The following is a 21,748-nucleotide window of genomic DNA, read 5'->3' on the forward strand; positions in this document are numbered from 1 at the left end:
TCTCGGGGACAGAAGCCTCACCCCCGCAACTGCAGGTGAGCTCGGGGGAGGCCAGGTATTGAAAAGCCCCCACGCCAGGAAGGACAGCGGGAAATGACCGCCATGCCGGCCCAGGCGTGGATGCTGCTGCCCACGGCATTCACCGGGCACTCAGTCTCCTTGGCTCCCCCTCCGCTGTCCCTGGCAGCAACACGGGCGGACCGAGGGGTGCAGGGCCGCTCTGCACCTCGGGGATGACACGTTCAAGCGCTCACAGCTTCCATTTTGTGCTGTTTCGCCTTTTGTAGCAAACATGGGTTTTTTTGGCATTAAAGATAACTAGTGGACCTTAAGGGAAAGACACTGGCTTCCCTCTGTCCTCAGAGGAAACTTGGGGACCCAGCTGACAACACTCTTGTGGGGCGAGGCTGCTGAATAATATGCACTGCCTGCCACGCTGAGGCTGTGGACTCCCAGTGGTGTGAACGAACGCCTTCCTCAAATACAGCTCAGGCCGCTTACGGGACGGCCAGCTCTGCCTTGCGGGCTGTGTGTCTCTGGGCTGTCACTTCACTTCCCTGTAGTGAGTTTCCTCGCCGCGAAATGAGCCTGAATTGTGACTCTTTGTAATCTGAGGTCTAGGCCCTATAATCTAGCGGGGAGTTACGGAGACAAGTGGAGCCCGGGTAGAGGAAGCAGAAACGAGGAAATTAACTGACCAGGGTTTCCCCACTTTACCCCGGACAATCAGTGCTGCTATTGATTCAAACAGGCGTGACTTTCCGTGTCTAACACACTGAGGGCAGCAGCCTTCCACTTACGCAAGATCCAGTGAAAAGGAAAGCTCGGCTAACTCGGTTTTCTTCTCGTACAACACTTTTCGTAAAAGACAGAAATGACAAGCAACAAGTCCACATCTGCTACTTTTTCCAAAAATAAATTTCTAAGGAGTCACAGTTGTCTTTTCAGGATGCCCAGAGATGTGGCCTAGCTCTCACAGTTTCCAGAGCCACTGTCCTATTTTTTTAATTGTATTTTTAACGACTCTGAGACCTTACCCAAAATGCCAGAGATACAGCCAAATCAATAATAAAAATAGTGTGATAATAAAAATCAATAAAAAACGGTATCACTTCAATGGTAAGAATATAGTTTGAATCCTAATTCTTTTAAAACAGCCAGCTCTGTTTTCAGACTTTCAGTTATCTTACTCAACTTTATGTTATTAATCTATCTGCACAAGGGCTATCTTTGAGGATAAAATCAATTGCCAAGAGTGACAGAAATTTGGTAAATTTTGTAAATATCCACCGCTCTTCAGAAATTTGAAATCACTGTACCCGGATTTACCCAGCAACTCCACTCATGCCAGATCTACGCCCGCATACGCCTTCCACTTACTTCTTCACTCAAAAAAAAAACAAAAACAAAAACAAAAACAAAAAACTGTATCCAAGTCGTTGTTTCTATTAAGCAGGAAGTCAAACAAAGCCCTTTAGGAGGCGAGCAGGGACTAAGTTTAGAAAGAGGGGAGCTCGCCTGCCTCCTTCCTGTGACTCCTGCGGGGGAAAGACGACTCTGAGCGAACCTGCACAGTGACTCGCCGCCGACCCTCACGACACCCCGGGGGCGCCCGGCGAGCCCGAGGGCGGGGGAAGGTCACCGCCGGGCCGCAGCACCGTCCGGGCCCGTCTTCCGGGGACGGCGCGCCCACCCAGGGCCCCGCGCCTTCCCCCCGCGCCCCCGGCGCCCTCGAAGGAGGAAAGCGCCCCCGCCGCCCGGCCCGCGCGCGCCCGGCAGGCCGTCCTCGCCCGCCCGCGACCCCCACGCGACCCCACCCCGCCGCTCGCGCGCTCCCTCCCGGGCAGCCCCGCGCGCGCCCCTCGGGGACCCGGCCCGGAGCCGGAGCTGCCCGCGCGCCCCGCGGCCCCGCGCGCCCCTCACCACGACCACCGGCCCGGCCCTCAGCGCCGCGGCTCTCCCGCCGTTGCTGCGACACCGGACACCCGACACCGGACACCGCTCCGCCCGCACCTGAGCCCGCCGGGTGGAGGAGCGTGGGGCCGGCCGGCGGGACCCTGACCCGCGGGAATCCCCGCGCTCGCTGGCTCCTCCCGGCCCTTCCCTGCCGCCTCCAGCCTATGCGGGGCTGGGCCGCCCGGGGCCGTCGGGCGCGTGGGAGGGGAAGGTGTGGGCCGAGCACGTCCCCGCCCGCCCCGCCCGTGGTCCAGGCCCGCCCGGGCCGCCCGCACCTGCGGCCGCCGGGGCTCATCCCTCCACGCGTGTCCCGCGGGCCGCGGCGGGTCCCGGCCAGGCGCCGGGCGTCCTGGCAGGTGGGGCCCAGGCAGGCGGGCGGGACCTTCTCAGCTGCACGGGCTGAGCTTCTGCTCCGGCGTCGCTGGAGCTCACTTTTTTTTTTTCTTTCCCTTTTGTTGACCTGAAGTAAATTATCAAACTCTCCGGCGCTTGTCCGTACGGGTGTGGCTTCGTAGGAAGCCAGGACCAAGGAGGAGAAAGGCTGGAAAAGATGAAGCCAGCGGAGAGGGGGGAGAAAATGAAAGAAACGCGGCGAGAAAGAAAGAGGGTAAAGGAAGGCCGTGGACTGCGGCCAGGCCAGGTCGGGGTGTTGCACGGGGGCGGAGCTGGTGCGGACCGAGAAGGAAATCTGGGAGGACAGTTCAGCAGACGCAGAGCGGAAACGCTGGAGGGCATTTTACGTCTAGAGGAACGTTCAGAATGTGTGAAGCAAACAGCCTGCTTTGGGGACGCCCAGGTCGCAGGTGTCCGGGAGAGAGGCTGTAAACAGCGAGTGTGGAGCTCGTCTACGCAGCCCACCTGACTTGCTCCTTCAGAAATGAAACCCATTTCTAGCCTCTCCAGACCTCGGAAGATACTCAAAGGTGGAACTTGGGGGCAGAGGTCAGGACTCCTGAGGAGCTATTTAAGAACTATTCTAGGGATCCTATCAGGGAAGAATTTCTGGTTGGTTTTGGTTCCCATTGCTTATTAAATGAATGGCCTGTAGGGTGTTTCTGGCCGGAGTGTCATTTGTCCCCCCGGCTAGCTGCTGTGGCCAACTCCGAGTGAACCCTACCACTGTATGGTGGAGCCGTTGAAGAACTACGAAGTTAGCATTTGACACATCCGAGAAGCATTTAATGAATACCTGCTGGGTGCCGGGCCCGTGGTGACACTGGGACCCACAGGGAGCAGACAGCCGGACCCTGCTGCCGTCCTCGGGGCAACACTGCCTTGTACAGTAGCTGTGTGTATGTTTTATGCCTCTTTGAAATCATAAACGTGATGCCAGGACTGATCCCAGGCAAGTTTGAATCCTACCTGACACCCAGGCACACGACAGGCACGCAGTACACGTTGGTTGAATGGATGTTAACAGCCCGCCTGAGCACAGGCTTTACACTGCCTCCTTCTCTCCGTTAGGAGCCCGGTGTGTCTTTCCTTTTCTCTGCCGCCTCCTCCACATCTTCCTTGCCCTGGACCTCGCTCCTGTATTGGTAAGATATCTCTTCTCCTCCTTGTCCCCCTCTCCGCTACCACCTTCCCTTTCTGCTCTTTCTCTCCCATCACCCATTATTTCCCCTTTCCATTGGCATAATCTGATACAGAAAATATATTTTTTCGTTAATTTCAAAAGCAGACAGTTAAAATGTTGTCTATTGCTCTAAAAACAACACTGGCTCTGTTACTTAATTATGAGGCCCTCAATTATTTTCCCTCCCTTTGGGCCCATGCCCTCAGAAGAAAGCATGTCCCCACCCCGTGATCCAAGATGAGTTGTGGAAGGGTTGCCGCCTTCACATGCCGGCAGTGCTCCTGTCGAGTGTGAGGTCTGGGCCACCGGGCCTTGGCAGGGGCCTGGGGCTGAGCCTCTCCTGCTTGCTGGCCACGGGCGAGTCATAGACCCCTATGAAGGGGGTGTTCAGGAGTTCCCGATGCCCATCCAGGGCAGTGTTCCAAGAGAAGAGCTAAATATCTAAATATCTTTTTACTTTATACTAATATTTAAAATTAGTCATTTATTCATAGTAATGGATACCATGAAGCAGATGGCCTAAGTTTTGACGAACACGTTCCGTGGCATTCCTTTTAGAATTTTGCTTAAGATCCCTGCTTGTAGGCTGCCATGTACAGCCACGCGGCCGGCTCTGTGCCGCTGGAGGGGCGCCGAGCAGAGGCGACAAAGCATAGGTCACCCCCCAGCTGTGAGACACAGCAGCCCTAGTGCTGCCAGGAAGACCAAGAAGACCACTTTTCATAAGTGTGTGAGTTTTATAGAAAATGAAAGTTACCTTCAGATGTTTTCTTTAGAAAATAGCATAAACACCAATAATGTTTTTCCTCTCATACTTTATCATCAGTAACAGAAAGTCCAGCCATGCTTTTAATTCTCCAAGAAGTAAGCTATACATTTGTCCCTCAGTGACTGTGAAGTAGATGTGAAAGAAAAAGACTAAGAAATTTTAATTTTACTAAAAATTGACCAAATCTCAAAATAAATCTGAGTCGTCAATTTTTTTTTTTAACCTATTGAAGGGCTACTTTGTCTTCAGTTTTTTGCCAGCAGTTAGATTTGATTTTGAACGATTTTCATTCCTTTATGACTCTGTGTGGCTTTTATTTTTTCATCTTCATGAATATCAAGATAAATTATTGGTCTTTACATCATTTTTAAATTAATTAGAGTACTCTAATTTTGGATGTTTCTGCTGAATGACCTTTATGGAATTGTTTCCTCCAGACCCACGCTATGCGCTGGTGACAAGACGTTCCTCATTTCTTGTGTTTCTGTAAAAGCCGTTGCTAGCATCCTGGCACCGTTGGATCTTCCCAGGCAGCTTGGAGTAGGTCTCCTAATGCAGATAAAACCAAAGTCTCATCTCTTAATCTTGGACCAGATTCAGAATCAGGTTTTGATTTCCTAACCTCTTTCTTACGTGCCATCTTTTCAAAAATTACACAGATTCATTTTAGTTTTATAAAGCTTTACTGCTGGGGATCCCAGAAGTAGTTCTCAAGCACATATTAAAATAACCTAAGGGAGGGGCTTCCCTGGTGGCGCAGTGGTTGAGAGTCCGCCTGCCGATGTAGGGGACATGGGTTCGTGCCCCGGTCCGGGAGGATCCCACATGCCGCGGAGCGGCTGGGCCTGTGAGCCATGGCTGCTGGGCCTGCGCATCCGGAGCCTGTGCTCCGCAGCGGGAGGGGCCACAGCGGTGAGAGGCCCGTGTACCGCAAAAAAAAAAAACCCTAAGGGAGGTTTAAAGTTTGCCCCTTTGTCCCCTCCCCCAAGGGGTTCTTCTGATGGGGATGGGATGGAGCCCAGACATCAACATTTTTTCCAGCACATCCTAGGAGGTCCTAAGGTGTGGCCAAGGGTGAGAACCACTAAAATATGTGGGAACAAAGTGAATTGGTTAAGGGAGATTTTGAAGGAGTAGTAATGGCAGCCCCTAGACTTGACTAAAATAAACATAAAACTAGATGTTCACCGTCTTGGTTCTGGTCTTGAAGTTAGTCCCACAACCTTGTCTGGGGATGGACAGCCTCTCATTTCATAAATGCAGTGTCTGGCTCGTCGCTGCCACTCAGTAGGCCTGAGTTTTGCTTCTTTCCTTCCATTCACTGCTTCCTGGTTGTGAAACCCAGATGTTCCCTCTGGCCTTTTAGTTGAGGACAGGGCTTCGCACTCTGGCCCAAAGGCTCCCACCTAGGCTCCTGGCTCCGGGCGTCCTTGCCTTTGCTGGGGATAGCTCTTTAGTTCTGCCGTCTAGGGCCATCTCCCCCATTATACCCTGTTTGCCTAAAGACTCTTCTTTAACAGCAGGGAGAGCCTCACCCTGGGGTAAAGTAAGATACTATGCCTCTTCCCCTAAGTGTATGTTTAAAGAAGAGCCAGTATATGGCCTCAACGGTGAATGCCATTGTTTAAGTTTGAAACGGAGAGTTGATGTTATTGGCAGGTCAGCATTTTAACAAGGACATCTGTGTAGCATCCAGTATAATGGAAGGTTATGGCCAACAGATGACAGGTCATGCTTTATAAATAGGGAATATGAAAGAGGACAGACTCCCTTTGGAGAAAGGAGTCTATTCATACAGTTTATGTAGCCACACTGGGAACCGTCAATGGGAGTGCGTGTTGCAGCTCTGTTCTCACTAAAGGATAGTACATCATATACAACGTTTAGGGCTGGAAGGAATTTGGACGTTATCTGGACCTCATTTCGCAGCTGAAAAAAATGGGGGGAAAGCAAGGTTAACCCTAACAGAGCTTTAGTGGTGAAAGCAGAATTAAAACAAAGAGTTTCTGACATACAGTCTTTACAGAGTTATTATACTATAATAAATGAACCAGATCATTGACCTTACCGAGTTCAGGAGTAAGAAGGAAGGGAACCATCCCCTGTGTTTCTCTTCCCACATAAGCACCTCTGTCTGGTGATGAAGTGGCAGACAGGAGCCTCTTCGGGGCTGCAGCAGCTCGAGGCCAGCTATGGGGCACAGGTCTCCCCTCTGGGCTCTGCTGGCCATGCTCACAGCACTTGCAGAAGGAGACTTGCAGGTGCCACATCGAGCTTTTCAGCCCCTCTGGAGAAGGCGGACCTGAGGCTGTGACCCTCCCTCTTTCTTCAGTGCAATAAGCAGGTACTGATGGAACCACCAATCAATTCTGAGTGTTTCCTTGGGTCAAATTCTGCCCAGAGGAAGAGACGTAAGAAGAAGAACAGAGGAATCAACGCCAGAAGAATAAGGAGAGTGGAGGTGATTTTTTTTAATGTCTACACGACTCAGCTGATTTCCTAAGTGAGCTTTGCTTCCCATTGGTGCTTCCTGTGGAGCCTCAAATCTGTACTCCTTCCTAGCAGGGGAGGGGTTCACACATGAGAGGGGGAAGAACGCATCCAGCATCCAGAAATTACTTTGAGTCTTTAATGGAAGAGGAGGAATTTCTGGTCAATACTGGGCTTGAAAGCATGAATTTTATTGCTAGTTTTGCTGTGTGGTGAGCAGCCCTCCCAAACTGGCTGAAAAAAAAGTCTAATCAAATGCATGGGAAACAAAAGACTCAAATCCTACTGTTTTTTCCTTTAAATAACATTTCCTAGTTAGACCCCAAGGAAGTAACATATGTCACTAAAGAGATGACACTTAATGTCAGATAGAAATGGTTTCTAGTCCTCCGAGTGTGCGCTATATCATCATGACACCGTAAATCTGTACAGATCAACATTTCAAAGCACTTTCAAGCTATGATTTCCTTCAGTCCTCCCAACATGTTTGGTGAGATAGGCCTTTGGATCTTAAGTGACAAATGGGGACACTTGGGTTCAGGGCAATTCCATGACTTGCCTGGTTTATACATTAGCTTGGGCAGTAGTGGACCAGGGCTGGGACTCGGGTCCTCCCACACCTAGTCCAAGGCCCTTTTCCCCACACCCTACAGCCTCTGTCACCCTGTCATTCTCCCTGTGTGCATAGGATGGCTGGAGCTTTGTCTCATTATCTTTGCAGCCCCCAAGCCTAGCCCAGGCTGTGATATAGAGTAGATACTGAACACATGTTTGTTGACGAGCTGAAGCAATCTAAATTTGGGCTTGCCAAGAGAGAATCAGTGCCTCCCTGAAGAGTCTGGGTAAGCTTATTTTTGGAAATTAAGGTTAAGTAGCTTTGCAGCCTAAGAACTTATCAATGTGTTTTGAGGAATTATCTTAACCCCAGGAATGGCTCATGTAACTTGAATGTTCTGACCTGAGACGCTAGTCTGTATGAAAGGAGGGGATAATCTCACGGGGATTATATCATTATCCTGCCTCAGAATCAGATGTCTTTTTTAAATTTTCCCTTAATGCTTTATTATTTTTCAAATTATTATTCATTATGTGCAATGATGTAAATCTTTTATCCCTATGATGTGAATGGCACACATGTGAGCAACTATTGTTTTGAAATACATAGCATTTTCTGACCCAGAAGGATGATTATTTACATGATCAGTCTTGCAATTTTAGGACTGCACCATCTTGAGTTTATTCAACTGTTTCATTGCTGTTGGTTCTCCAACTAGATTATAAATTCCTTCAGATAGACTTGTGCATTTTATGTATTTTATCTCCCTCATGCCTAATGAAGGACCAACACAAAACATGGATTTCTGAGTACACAGATCAAGGCAAAGAATGTAGATTCCCTTGATGGAGCTCTTAGTGTAGTCTGGCAATGTTCGCTAGAGAATGTTTTTTTTTTAGTTTTCATCTTGATCCAACTTAATATTGTAGTTGGGATGGAATTCTGTTTTATTAAACTCCTCATAGTATTTCCTAAGAGTTATATATTTGTATAATGAAACTTTCTGTTGGTAGGGCAAAAAAAGTAGACGGAACTGAGGGAGCTGCTTCTAGGATATTTGCATTAAGAAGAGAAGCCACATGTGACCTCACCTTCTCTTCCTGCTTTTCCCTCACTTCTCAAATAGCATGTGAAAACCTACAGATGGGAATTTCCATTGCTAAAATGAAAAGGAAATGAATGATTGCATCTGCTGGCTTGTCAAACATTTAGTAAACCCATGTCTTTGGGGGTGGGGGGGGGTAATGAAAAGAAACAGTCCCTGATGGCCATGAGCAAATACCTAAGAGGGGGAGATGTCATGAATAAAAACAATTAAAATAATTGTAATAACGAGGTTGAAAATATAAATACTACAAAGGCCACAGAGATAAAGGTGTGTGAGCATTCATGAGAAGACAGATTACATCAACCTGGGGGACTCTGGAAACTCTGATGGTTATCAGAGAACTCATCGTACATTCCTTCTTCCTTCCGGTAGCTTAGTCATAGGGGCTGGTGGGAATGCGTGGGGCAGTCACAGAGGCACTTGGGGTTGTCAGTGAGGCTGAACACATAACAGGATTTTATGAAGGTTTTCTTAATTAGAAAGTTTTAGTCCTCTGGTCTGATCTTTCCAGCTTGTATCAGTTATCTCTTGCTGCATAACAAACACCAAAAACTTAGTGACTTTAAACAATAACCTTTAACATTGCTCATGGGTCCGTGGGTTGCCAGGAGGGTTATCCTGCTGGTCTTGCCTGGGCTTGTTCTTGCGGGGCAGCTGGACCCTGGGGCAGGCATGTGGCCTTTGACTCTCATGGGGTCCAGGCGGATTTCTCCACTGGCAGCAGCAGCATTCCAAGAGCACACGGCCCGGTGTGTCACAGCACATGTGCTCGTGTCCTGCTGGCTGAGGCAAACCCAAGGCCACCTCCAGAGTCAATATAAGAGGGGCTACGCTGCACAGATTGTAGGAAGTGTGACTCACTGGGACCATTACTGGTACAGTGTACCACACAGTCCAGCACAGAACTCTCTAGAACATGGACAGCTTGCCCAGGAAAGCTCAGAGTTGTATAGGAATTTATTCCGCTGTTTCCTGCATTAGCTTGTTTCTGTAGATGTCTCATGTGGAGTGTCTGGACAACCCCTGGACTGGGATAAACCACTGGTGACGCTACCTACAAGAACCTTTCCTTCCTTTTCTTTTCTTTCTTTCTTTTCTTTCTCTCTTTCTCTCATTCTTTCTCCCTCCTTCCTTCCTTCTTTCCTTCTCTCTCTCTCTCTCTTCCTTCCTTCCTTCCTTTCTTTCTTTCTTTTTCTTTCTTTGTTTCTCTCTTTCACTCTCTCTTTCTCCCTCCCCCCCTCCCCTCCCTCCCTCTCTTCCTTCCTCTCACTTGCCCATGCTAACTTAGGGAATGTTAACGACTAGAATTCAGATCTCAGTCTAATGATCTCTGCATAAGCCACCTCCCTCCCTCTCCAGCCCCTGTGGATATCTTGTCTCCAGTTTCATTTACTTTGTAACATTTGAGGATTTCTTGTCTAATATTTTATGTGCTTTTCAATATTTATGATTAATTTATTTGCTGTTTCCTCTACTTTTCAATGCTATGAATACTCCTTATTACTTCACAATCTCTCATTAATTTCATTTTTACCATGTTTAACATTAACTAGTAGAGACACTACAGAGGAATGACCCCAAACCAGATCCTGCAGCCCTGAACCTTACATTCCCCAAGCTGTGTTTCCTCCTGTTTATTTTTAACTTTGATTTACTTTGCTTTAGCTGGTATTCTGACCATGAGACTATGTCTGACACTTGATAATGTCAGTTGTTTTTCAGAAAAGAGGTGATAATTCCATATCAAATAAAGCTCAGCTTGTAACTGTAAGTGAATTCAGAGCACATTTCTTATAGGCTTTATTTTTCATTAAGCCTAAGGGTTTAACTTAACAAACAGCAGAGTGCTGAACAGGATGTTGAGTACTTCTTTCTGTTGTGCCTTTTCTCTGAGTCCCAGTTCCCCAGTCTGTCAGCCACTATGCAGGGATAAGTGGGCATCTCTGGGAGCCACAGTAATGCTCTCAGCTTGCTTGCACCTCTGACTCAAGCCAGGAAGTAAATTGACATTAGGATAGCAGGTCCCTGAGCAAGGCACATAGTCTGTGTTCTGTGTGTAAGGTTCAGGTTAAATAAGCAAACAAATCCAAACCTGTGGGTTCCCTTCCTCAGGAGGCCTGGTGCTGGGTCATGCAGTGCTGTCGTCCATGGGCTGCCTTGAGCCTCGTCATCACCCCTGTTATCATTATTCATATTGTTCTCCTCACTTGTCATCAAGCAGCACATTTTTGTTCAGGCTCAAGTGCATGTGAAGGGCATGGAGAGAAGAAGAGGGCGTGTCACAGGAAATGATGTCCGGGTTTTCCTTTTGGCTCAGTTTCAGGCTGTTGGAAGGAAAGGTTGACAATCTCACCATATCCTCCTTCGGTCAGGTTGCCTTTGGGAAATTTCGTTTGAATTTGAGTGCCACCGTTAAAGGTGACATCAATCATGGACACGTGTAGCTTTTCCGGGGAAGAATGGATACGTTAAGTACAGTTAAAGGAATTGGGGGGTGATTAGCCTGAACCCAAGAAAGCTTGGGGGTATGTGGGAACCTCCTCAAATAGCTGAAGGAGTCTCACGTACTAGAGATACCTTGGGCAAATGAGGACCTTTGAAAGTTGAGGTCAGTTATTGCTCACGACATCTCATCTCTTCTGGTAATCGTCATTTAGCAAATGAAGGACAATGGAAACTTACCACCACCTTCACTCTGGCCTGGTCCATTTCCTTATTTATGGCTACACTGGGTTTCACAAGTGTCATTTCTGGCCGTGTATCCTTTCCAAATATGTTCACCCACAACTGCTGTTTCAAACCTATTATGTTTCTTGCATTAAAGCTCATGCCACGGTGTCAGACTCTTTCATGAAGCTGTCCCACCTCATCCCTTTCACCACTGTCACCTACTCACCTCCCAGGCGTTGCCCCTCACTCACAGACTTTGAGACCTGTTACAAAGTCTTCCCCTCCACGCGCATTCCTGCCAGCGACCTGGAAAATCTCACCGTCTACCTAGATAGAGGATCCATCCCACCGCATAGCTCAGCCTTTCCTGGGTCTCTTTACTTCCGAAGACATCCTCTCCTCCTTTGGCTCTTTCCCCAGCCTGGATCTTCTGTACCTCTTAAATTTGGTACTTGAACATAGCAATTTCTGGCCACAGCCTGCTGTTCTCCCAATTTTCTCATGAACTCACACCGCACTGCTCTTTTAGCTCAAAGGAACCTTTATTCCCTGATTCCTTTCATTTTATTGGCTTATCAGCTACCCACAGCCCCTTCCTTCTTCTCTCCCCAGCATAGTCCTCCTTCGCTGATTTCTCACCACCACCTTCCATTCCCTTACTCCTCCCTCATTTTGCTGGAGAAGGAAAATCCCACAGTGATGAGGATAAGGGCTACCTAGACTTATGGCTCTAACTTCAGCTGGACCTTAAGTCTGCCGCTCGTCTTGGGTTAGCTTCCTCTCCCGCTGTTCCATGAACTACTCTAAGAGTACTATCATAATCACACTCTTCAGGCCCCCGTCTCTCAATTTCAGCAGATGACCTGCCTCCTGTCTTGAGAAAACTGATGCTTTTAGACATGTTGGCTGCATCAGTTAGGGTTCTTTGTTACAAACAACGGAATCCAATCCACGGGTTGAATGGCATGTTTGTTAGAAGTTACTTTGCAGTTCAGAGAATCTCCGGAAGGATCTGAGAGCCCTTGGAAGCTATTCGGCCCCAACCATGCCATGGGGGCTGTTAGAGTAAACACCACTGTCGGAATCCAAACCTTAGCTCGCACCGTGCACTGGTGATGATCACAGCCGAAAGCCAGAAGTTCTGTTCCTACTGTGCTTGAAGAGATAAACACTTCTCCACTTCATTTGCCGAAATATGGAGTCTGCGTGTACCTACCTCCTGACGCTGCTCCCTTCCAAGTCAACACCTCGTGCAGAAGCATCTGACCGGTGGGAGCTGGATTCACATGCCTGCCTCTCAGCAGCAAGGGATGCCAGGAGAGTGAGTTCTGGTTTCTACCTTGTGGAGGCAGGATTCAATATATGGGAAATTCTCCAATACAAGAGGGGTGACCAAAAGACATTTGGCAGCTACAAACATGATAAACATCCCCTGTGATCTTTTCACCTTTCCTCCCCCTACCTGAAAATTTATCTACCTCCAGACCCATTCATATCTCCCTTCTTCCAGTCACAGAGCCTCTAGTTTTGAAGGTCACCCTCTTTATTTCTGCACTTAACTCTACCCCTTTCTGCTTCTTCCGTGTCCTCTATCATACCCTCTCCTTTCTATATTCTGAATCTTTCTCTATTTTAACAACTATCCTCAATCAATTAATATATTCAAGCTTCTTCCATCCCTGAATCCCTCCCTAGACACCCTCAATCTGCACTCCCCTGCTTCTCAAGCTAACTTCTTGAAATAATCAATTAAATCAATCATTTCTATTTCTATTTCTTCATCAACTACTCCCCTCAACCTATTGCTGTCAGGCTCTGGCCCACTCCTCAATGCTCCCAGCCTTGCCTCCACTGAAGCTGCTCTTATTATGGCAAACAAACGTGCACCAATTTGTCAAACCCAAAGGACACAGATTAGTCCCCGATTCACAAGTGTGGAGCTGCTGCTTTCGACCCTGGAGATGCCTCCTCCTTCCTGAAACTTCCTGCTCCTTTAGCTCCTGTGAATGCCCTGCTGTCTTAGTCTTTCTTACCTTTCTAATCAGTCCTTCTCTGCTTCTTCATGGGCTGTTCATCTTCCACTTTCTGTTTAAATGTTGGGGCTCCTAAGTCCACAACTTTGATTCTAACAACTCTAGTGGACTCTGCCTGGGCTCTACTTGCATTTTTTGAACCACAGGTATGTGGATGTCTCCTAAACTGTACCTCTAGTCCATACCTGTTCCCTGAAATCTAGACTTGGATAGTAAAATGCCCAATGCACACTGTCACCTGAACTTCACACCTGATGTCAGCTCTCATTGCACACACAGGATGAACATTTCTCCTTTATTCTAATCTATTTTAGTTGGTGATTTCAACCAGTCCCTCAAGTTATTCTTACCATTTCTTTTTTCTTTACTATCCCCCATCCCATGTTAATTCTAATCTGGCCATGTCGATCCTAATGCCTAAACATTTCTCGAATTCATCACAGCCTTTCCAGCTTTGCTGTCATTGGTTGAGGGTCTCACCATCTCTTTCTGAGGTTCTAACTGGCCTCCTTTCTTCCCATCTCATCATCTCTAAATCCATACTCCACATAGCCACAAAGCAGGATACATTAACCACCTGTGCTGAGACATGTCAAAGCCCATCACTGACGCCCAGGGGGTGTCCTGCCTCTCCAGCTTCATCCCTCACACTATGTGTCCCATAGTTTCGACCTCAACAGCACTAATGATTTATCTAGTTTCTTGCATTTTCATGCTATTTTTGGCTTCTCTGTCATTGTGCACGCCCTCTCTCTTGCCTGGAATGTTCTTTCCTTTCTCCTCTCTATACTGACACCTCTTCCCACCCCCCAAAACCACCATTTAACTCTTCCTCATCCTTGCCCACTCAGCTCAGGCATCAGCTCCTCCACAAAGCTTTTTGGGCCTCCTTTTTCATCCACTGCAGAGTTAGAGGCCCCTCTGCCTGGTCTCATAATGCTGGTTACATGCTCCTCAAAGCACTCACTGGATATTTTATACGATCAAGTTATAATAGGTCTTTTTCCCTGTGAGAGTGTAACTTTCTTAAGGGAAATAGTGGTCTCATTCCTTGCTGTAACCTCAGAACCTGGTGAAGTGCCTGACAGCTGGTAGATACTTCATTAACGTTTGAGAAACAAATGAAATAATGGATCTCCTTTACAAACCCTAGAGTCGGGTTTTGGTGCCAAGATGCTAACCCTCTCATTGTCCCCTGTCACCTCCCCGATAGCATATGAAAAATGGTTCTACCGTTTGACAATGGTTAAGACTTGCAATGCTGCCTGCACACACTTCTGAAGGTACTTTAAAAGCCAAGTTTACACAGTTGCCCCATCAGTATCAGAAGTGTGGCAGAATGAAGACCACCCTTTGTCTAAAATCATGAAGCAACGCTAACACTGACCCATGGGCTCAGTGGGTCATCAGAGCATGTCCAAGGTTGGAAGGTAAAGTAAAAAGAAAGACTATACCAAGGGAGAGGAAAATAGCTGATGTGCTGCGCTGCAATCTTTGGGCTGAAATTAGAGCAGGTGAGAGTTTCAAAGATCAGTTTTTAAATATTCCAGCCTGTAAATATTACAGTAAAATGAAGATAAGAAAATGTGTTACGGTGAAGTAATATAAAGTATTTTAGGCACACATTTTATGTTTGAATTGGAAACGTATGACTGGCTTTCACTAAGGTAGCTTGAAAGGGTTGGCGGGTTATTTTTATCTACGGGCTGCATAGCTCAGGGTGAACTGGCCGCTCTCGGCCACGATTGCAGGAGCCTTTGCTCTCAGCCTGTGGAATGACGTCCACTCTGGTTCTTGCTGTTTTGTTAAGCTCATTGGAACCCCCAATGGAGCCATTCCCTCCGCTCCCTGGGGACATGCCAGCTCTTGGCCTGAGACCACCGTCCCCACTTCCCTGCACTGCCACCATGCATTACCCTCTGCCCGGCATGGTGGGAGCAGTATTCACCATGGCTAGGAGCGCTCCCTTGTCCCCCAGGAGGGTCCCCGTGTGACCAAAGCACCCAGTGTGGCTGTGTCTCTGGGAGGGAATGGACTTCATCAGACGACAGAAGCAGCTTTCTGCAGCCCCCCTTTTGGAAGTGGTGAGTTAGTCATGAACTAAAACACCTCTGCTTCTGGGAATCGGTCCTGACAAGCTGAATGCTGTTCTCTTGTAGAAGTGGCCCGTGACTGAAAGAGGGACGGCAGCTGGGAGCAGAACAAAGACCAGCTGAAGAGTGGAGAGAGGAGTAGGACCACGTGGAGACTCATCTCGGCTCTAACAGAGCAGAGGGGGCCCAGGGCCCGGCAGCTCCTCCCTCCCGTCCTCACTGCATGATGAAAGGCTTATAAGGGAAGGGGCCTAAAAGTCCAAAATTCTACAGGTCCATGAAACTTGAGAAGCAGACAACTAATTAGCCTGAGAATCTGAGTTAAATGTAATTAGGGGCATATGCAATGAATTTCAAGTTCCAACAAATATTCTATACAGATTTATAATAAAGAATAGATGGGAAAATTTTTGAAGATGCCAATAGTCTGGTTTTGCTGGCCCATGACAGGGTTTATCCAGTTGTCAATCTATTTCTTGTTCTTTTCATAAATCAGACACCTAATGGTTTGAGGTTCAAGTGTGGAACATTTCAAGACTAGAAATTTCAGTTGTGTCAGTCAGACTAGACCTGTGTTTTTATAATCACTTAACTTTTTTTTTTTTTCATTCTTAAAGATCAATCTGAAATCCACAGGCTGGCCAATTATATTTATCAGTGATGGCAGTTTGCTGGAGCCTCACTAAAAACAAGGGTCTGGGAGGAATTAAAGGTCCTTCCGGCGTTTCTTTTGAGGAGGCACCTGGATGAATTTCAAAACTACTCTGCCATCTGCCAAAGTCAAATGACATCAGATCCAGGCCCCATCGCATGGCAGTGGTTAGAAAGAGGCTGGTGACGTATGAGGCTTTGGAGACCAGATCCCCTGATGGGTTTCCAACACTTGGAGAGCCTTCCCAAGTGCACTGCTTGTTCCCCAGCATGCCCCCCAGCCCTTCCAAGGGAAGGGGCGCAAATGCATGGGCTCCTATGTGGAGCTGAACTATTTGGATGATTCTGTTACAGGTTTTCAGGATCCGATCCAGCAGTCAAAAACTATGTGCCGGGTGCTAGCACGTCTGAAGCACGGTGCCAGGTTGGGGAAGATGTGAAAAAGCAAGAAGACAAGGCTTCTGCCCTTGGGTTTTCAGAACAGTGGGGAAGGATGCCGTTCTCCAGGTTGACGTGACAAAGATTCCAGGTAGATTTCTACGAGGCTCCCATAGCAGAAGACCAGGATTAATTGGGTAAAAACATCACTCAGGCTGTAAATGTCCTGATCACCACCTACTCTCCTAAAAGGCCCATTGGCCAGAGAGATGTCACGGGATTGATTTAAGCACTCAAAGCACTGGGGAGGTGGCATCCTCCCTCACCTTGCTCAGGCTCCCTTTCCCCCTCTTCTCTCCTTGACTGGCTCTACTTTTGTCCTCTGTATACACATACTTTGAGATGGAAAACATTGACTCAATGACTGAGGTCTATTAGCTCCATCCTGGAGGTTATCTACCTTGCGGGTGGTGTGGTCCTGGATCATGTAGTGTGGGTAGACAACGGAATGTAAACACCAGTGGACAAAAGTCATGTGTAAAGGGGATGCAGGGAATACTCACACGGACTCTGTCATTCCTCACCTTTCCTTTTCTCCAGCTGATTTATACAACTGGATGTAGTCCTGAAGAAAAGGGGTAAAAGGTCCAGAGACCACTGCCCCATGTGGACCAGTGTATTCTTTACGAAACAATTCAAATAGCCTTCAGTGAAAAAACAGCTTACATCGATTGCGTGTTTACCGTGTGCCAGGCACCACATGTCTCATAGTTAAACCTTCTGTTATCTGCACGTTACAAACGAGGAAACTGAGGCAGAGAAGTTACTTGCCCAAGATCACACAGCTGAAGAGTGGTAGACTTGGGAAACCAATTCAGGCCACTGGACTCCTAAGTTTGTGTCCTTAACCATTACAGGTCTTCCATCCTGGAATGAACATAGATTGGGAGTCTTCTTTGTCACATTCCACATTCCCCTTGAATTTGTGTCAACCGTGTTGCCCTCTGAAGTACGCCTGGCGTCCATGGGAACTAATCAATCTGCAGCGCCAGCCTCCCCTGCCACGAGGCAGCAAACATGACCCTGAGTGGGTCACAGTGTGAGCATCTGGCTGAGCTTGTGCTTTCCGGGCCAGTGAGTCTAGGAGTGAAGCCGTCTAACTGGCTTTTCCACTGACATCACACAGGGAAATAATTTTTAAGGCATCTCTGTACTTTTCTAACTTCCTTGAATAATGGTGTTATTTATGTGGTTATGAAACATGGCTTGAGAATTATTCTTCTTTGATTTAAATAAAAACGTCATTAATGAAGCATGTCAGTTTTTAGAGTCATTGCATAATGTGTTGCCTTCATAAAGTGTGCTTCATAATTTGGATTGTGGAATATTCCATCAGTATCATGCTTTTGAGAGGGAACCAGTCTCTGAAAATCATAAGCAGGTTTGTATAAAAATCTCCTGCTTCTTGACCTCCATGGGATGCAAATCTATCCATCTTAGGTTGTTATTTGATTGTTTTAGGTGAATGTCTTGTCTCTATACCTAGATTTTAAACTCCTTAAGGATACCTCAAGATAGCTGGGGACACCGTAAGTGCAATACCTAAAAAATATTGTTGCCGAACTGCACAGGAAATATACAGGTACTAACTTGTCATTAGGTACTAAAAATCAAGACTTGAATGATAAAACTTCAGAATTAATTTTGAAAACAAATATTCTCCTTCACTCCCCAAGGGACCACAAGTCTCCTTTTCTATTTCTGTTTTAAAGTTCAAATTAAATGACCCATCTTTGTGAATATAATGGAGCAGTTATTGTAAAAAGGGATCTTAAAAAAAACTCAGAGTGAGTTTCTGAAAGACATTAAATCCGATGAACAGATAGCCTACCTTTCTCACAGAAGAATTTAAAATAAATAAGTAGTCAGAGTTTATATTTTAATCTATTCTATTTTATTATTTTTACAGAGAGGGAAGTTTCATTCCCTTCTGTGTTGGAGTCCCACTCCCCAGCCTTGGTAGAGTTGGAAGCTTTGAAGGTGGCCTTGAAAGGAGGGCGGTCTCGACATAATGCCGTCCTTCAGCCACAGTCCTACAAAAAAGCAGAGCTGCAAATAAAAACCTAAATCTTCCAGCTGGAAGTGTCAACTACTGTCTGTTGTTATGGAACCCAGAACTTGGCTGTTAATTCTTGGGGCTGGCAAAACGCATGCAGATCAGCGATGGAGTCTTGTTCTTAAATAGTGCTTTTCACGTTCCTGGATCTCAGCTTGGAAGCTAGTGAGCAAATGGCCTTGAAGGATGACCGGTGATGGATGGTTGTGGGGACAGCAAGGGCAACAGCCCTAAAGGCAACGTGTTGTATAATCTGCCTCCCTCGAGAAACAGGCCCGGCAGTGGGGGAGCGGAGTGAGGTGCAGCATATGTGCCCAAGGGCAGCCCAGGCTTAGCCGGGAGGAGTGCACGGTGGCCTGTGCGCGAGCTCGAGCCAGGGCGGGTGGTGGGATGTAGGCGAGGAGGGAGACGGCAAAGAGACAGGTGCCAACTAGTGCAAGAAGCGAGGACAGACCTGCCCAAGAAGGGGAAGCAGCTGCCTCCAGCCCTCGAGTTTTCCAGTCTTCAAAACGAGGAGACTGGCTTATGTCTTAGCTTGATAGCAGTTCATAGGAACTCACTCTCGCTGGCTAATGCAAAAGCGAGAAAATACTGGAAGGATGCTGGGGTGTAGAGAATCCAAAGAAGGGGCGAAAACCCAGGCCTCGGAAACAACAGGGACCAGGAGGCTGTGGGAAGCTGGGCCGCTGCGTCTGTGGCATTTCTCTTTAGAACATTGCTGTGGACGAAAGTGAGCAGCCAGGACCCTCGTCTCAACTGCCCTCCCCCGCCCCCCCGCCGCCCCCAGAGCTCCGTGTCTCTCAACTGGAAGTTTCTAGTTTCTGCGAGAGACATCCGACAAGCTTAGGTTGGGTCAGCCATCCACGCCTGGATTGGTCACTTCTCACCAGGAGATAGGGTCTCGGGAGCACAGCCAGAGCTGTTGGGTCCCACCCTGTGTCTTGGGAGGGAACCGAGGTGGACCGAGGCAAATAAATAGACGAGAGCTGGGTGGCCACACCCATATCTTTCATTTCCGCCTAAGGTTCTAGCCACACTACTGCAGCTCACAGGGGTATTTAGCTTTCACGGTGCAACTAGAGCCAGGTGAGTAGATCAGGAAGGAGTTCTCAGAGGGGAGCAGGTCTGAATGGGGATTTAAAGGGCCCTGCTTGGTTCAGTGGTGGGAAGGGTGCACAGACGCTCAGCGTGAACAGACCTTACAAGCGTAAACAAGTCATGTTTGGGGAGAGGAACCGCTTTGATTAGTCAGAAAAATTAGAGACTAAAGCATTGAGATAAATTGGCTTAAAGGTGAGATCATTCGTCCAGAGCCTGGAGTTGGGAGGCAGCCTGGAGGAGGAGAAAGAGCAGTGGCGTGGGAGCCTGGGAGCCTGGGGTCCGCCACGGATTGGCAGTTTCTCCTTGAGTCATCGAGTTCCCTTGGCCTCAGGTATTCACCTGTAAAAGGAGTCTATGTTGCTACCACTGGCAATCGTGTTTCATGTATTCATCCAAAAAATGTTTATTGAGCAACTACTATGTGCAGGCACCTCTAAGTGCTGAAGATTCGACAGTGAACAAAACATGGTGCCTTCCGTCCTGGAGCTGCGTACCCAACTGATAAAGTAACCATCAAAACAAAGTTTGATTCAGACCCAGGATGGTAAGTCTCGCCTTATTGTCCTGCGCCTGCATTTCCTGCACACACTTCCTTTCATGGAGCCCCTTCCTGGGGCTGCATCATTCCTTTGCTAGCTCTCCCTGCCGTGTCACATGGCACAGTCATCATCGCAAAAATATTGATCCGACTCTTAAATTGAAGTGTTTGAGGAGTCCTGAAATAACACCTCTCTTTCCTTTCCACGTTCTGAGCCATTTCAGAAATAAGACAGGAGTAAGGCAGACGGGAGAACCAGTCTTAATCCCTGATCACGGATAAGTGCCAGGCTTAGTCTACGTCTGCTGTGAAGCAGGCTTTCTGACACTGAGCTCCAGAACCAGACACCCCTCCCCCGCTCCATCTGCCGGCCTGCCCTGAAAGGTCTCCTGGCGGAGGAGAGGGCAGATTGCATGCTTCCTGCGGGCAGCAGGCTCCGGGACAGGGGACAGAGCCTGGCCTGGGCGTGCCTGGTGCCCCTCCCCCGTCCCCCGTCAGGAAGTCCCTCCTCCCCCTGAACTTACTCCCTATTGCTATGTTATTATCCATTTGCTAAATTCCTTCCTATTTGGATAAAGGGGGAATTTTGTTGCACTTCCCCAGTGGAAACAAGGCAGAGATGGGGACGCCAGGAAGCAGGTCCCGTGTCACACTGCTCCACATCCCCGCCTGCAGGAGGGCCAGGGTCTCACAACTACTAGGGCACAGCCCGCTTCGCCGCGTTGTCTAAACTTTCGGGTAATGTTGTTGTAAGTTCTGGGGGCTACGGTGAGTTTCCCATCAAAAACTTGGAAATTAGGAAAACTGCTTCCATAAGAGATGAGACACAGATATGTCATCTGAAGGACAAATAAATAACTGCCAGGCCAGCAGTAGTTGACTGAGTGAGCGGCTAGCCCTGGGCTGTCCAATATGGTGGCCACATGTGGTGATTTAATTAAAATTAATTAAAATGGAATAAAATTAAACCGTTCCCCAGTTTGACTAGTCACATTTCAAGAGCTCACGTGGCCAGTGGCTATTACGTTGGACAGTGCAGATCAAGGGCATTTCCATTGTCACAGAAAGCTCTGTGGGTCAGCGCTGATGTAGAAAAGCTCCCGTGATCTGTAGAAGAGCTGGCCAGCTGATTAACCTTGCAGACAATGGAGAATCTCCAGTTAAACACTGGTAGTGAGGGTGCATCCGCCTGGGTCCTGGGAGAAGTCGGATGGCGCTGGAAGGGTTAACTAAAGAGGGTGTGGTAAACAGATTATTGACAAAGACAGGGCTACGCTGATCTAAAATCGAGCCCACAGAGCTGGTGACGCATCTGGGGCCTTTGCACAGCGGGGACCTCGCACCACGCTGCCGATGAGAGGCCCGAGGGGGTATGACGTCACTGGGCCCCGGTAGCCGCTGTCAAATTGATGGCCCTGCCGTGGGCATTTTGAGGGAATACCCTGCTCTTCCTGCCTTTCATCTGTCTTGCTGGCACCTCCTGCTGGCCTCCGACTGGAGACCTGAGGGCACGAGAGCCTGGGGATGAAGGCTGCCCCCCCGGGCCAGAGTGGGGCAGAGAAGAAGGAGAATGGAAACGGAGGGGGCAAGGAGAGGCACCAGCCCTCCCTCCAAGCGCTGCCCCGGGGCCAGGGGGTTTGACCTGGCCGAGAGCGGTCCAAAGCTTAGGCGGGGTTCCTAACGTGGAGATGGAAGGCGGAAGGTTGTATGATG

Source organism: Mesoplodon densirostris, chromosome 20 (genome assembly GCF_025265405.1).
Source record: "Mesoplodon densirostris isolate mMesDen1 chromosome 20, mMesDen1 primary haplotype, whole genome shotgun sequence".
NCBI classification, from domain to species: domain Eukaryota; kingdom Metazoa; phylum Chordata; class Mammalia; order Artiodactyla; family Ziphiidae; genus Mesoplodon; species Mesoplodon densirostris.